This window comes from Eutrema salsugineum, unplaced genomic scaffold (assembly GCF_000478725.1).
Source record: "Eutrema salsugineum unplaced genomic scaffold, Eutsalg1_0 scaffold_3, whole genome shotgun sequence".
Lineage (NCBI taxonomy): Eukaryota > Viridiplantae > Streptophyta > Magnoliopsida > Brassicales > Brassicaceae > Eutrema > Eutrema salsugineum.
The window spans coordinates 11,152,290-11,153,345 of NW_006256756.1; the positions used below are offsets into that span (position 1 = coordinate 11,152,290).

Genomic DNA, 1,056 nt, shown 5'->3' on the forward strand with positions numbered 1-1,056 from the left:
GTCATCTGGTTCTTGGAGTTCGAAGATCAAGGTTTGGACCAGCGAGCAGAGAGTTATGAAGGATTCGGTGCAAGCGGTTGGCATTCATATCGAGAATAAATACCGACCAGAATTTGGTCGATATGACCTTGATCCCTTGACGGTTTTTCTTGGTTTTTGGGAGCTCAGAGCCGAAGAAATGTCGAGATGCTGTACTAACACAATTCTGCTCGGTATTGGCCCCCTGAAGACCTTCATTACACTGCACCGAGGAGCTACACCGAGGGAAACCTGCTCGGTGTTGAATTTCAGAGATTTCTTAACACCACACCGAGCTCCTGCACCGACTGAAATCAGGTCGATACATTCTCGAACCAGGACGTTTTTATGGGCCTTATTGGGACCAACACCTAGTTTGTTCTAGGTTGGCCCATCAAGAAACCCGACCTATATATATGTTTTAGTCATTATCCAGCAGACTAGGGCTTTATTTTCTTTTCTCTTTGCCATTTTGTGAAAACCCAGATTTTGTTAAGAGATATCTCAAGGATTTAATCAATCTTAATCTGTTTCTTATCATCTTTTCTTATTTTCTTTGCTTCTAATCATGTTTAACATCACCTCTTGCAAAAGATTAGATGTGTTAAGCATGATTAGTGAGTAGTCTTCTTTTAAGCTTCTAAGTGTGTGGATTAGGGTGCTTAGATGTTTGATTTATGATGTTTAGGTTTTAGATTCTCAAGAGGTTAATTGACCTTAGTGGGCTAAAAACCTACTATCAATTTGGCGCCGTTGCCGGGGATCGAACCCGGGTCTCCTGGGGGAAAGCCAGATATCCTAACCGCTGGACGACAACGGAGCTGATGAATATATTCTACTCTTGTATGCATCAGTTGCCTTTTATCCTTAGCCCTCTGTTATAGTTTATTCCTTCTTGAGTGATCCCTTGAGCTGCATTGAACCCACAAGCATTGGAATGAGATCATTTTAATCTCATAACCCTGTCCCAAACCAAATGAGTTCACATGATTTGCATGAGCATGATCCACATGATACTTAAATGAATGTCAAAGGGCT

The 1,056-nt window shown here is 41.8% G+C and overlaps 1 non-coding gene across 1 annotated transcript; it reads right to left on the bottom strand.

Moving 5' to 3' along the window:
- Positions 1-766: 766 nt before the first annotated feature.
- Positions 767-838, bottom strand: TRNAE-UUC. The gene has a single exon. It is a non-coding gene; the product is annotated as a tRNA-Glu (tRNA).
- Between the last annotated feature and the right edge of the window lie 218 nt (positions 839-1,056).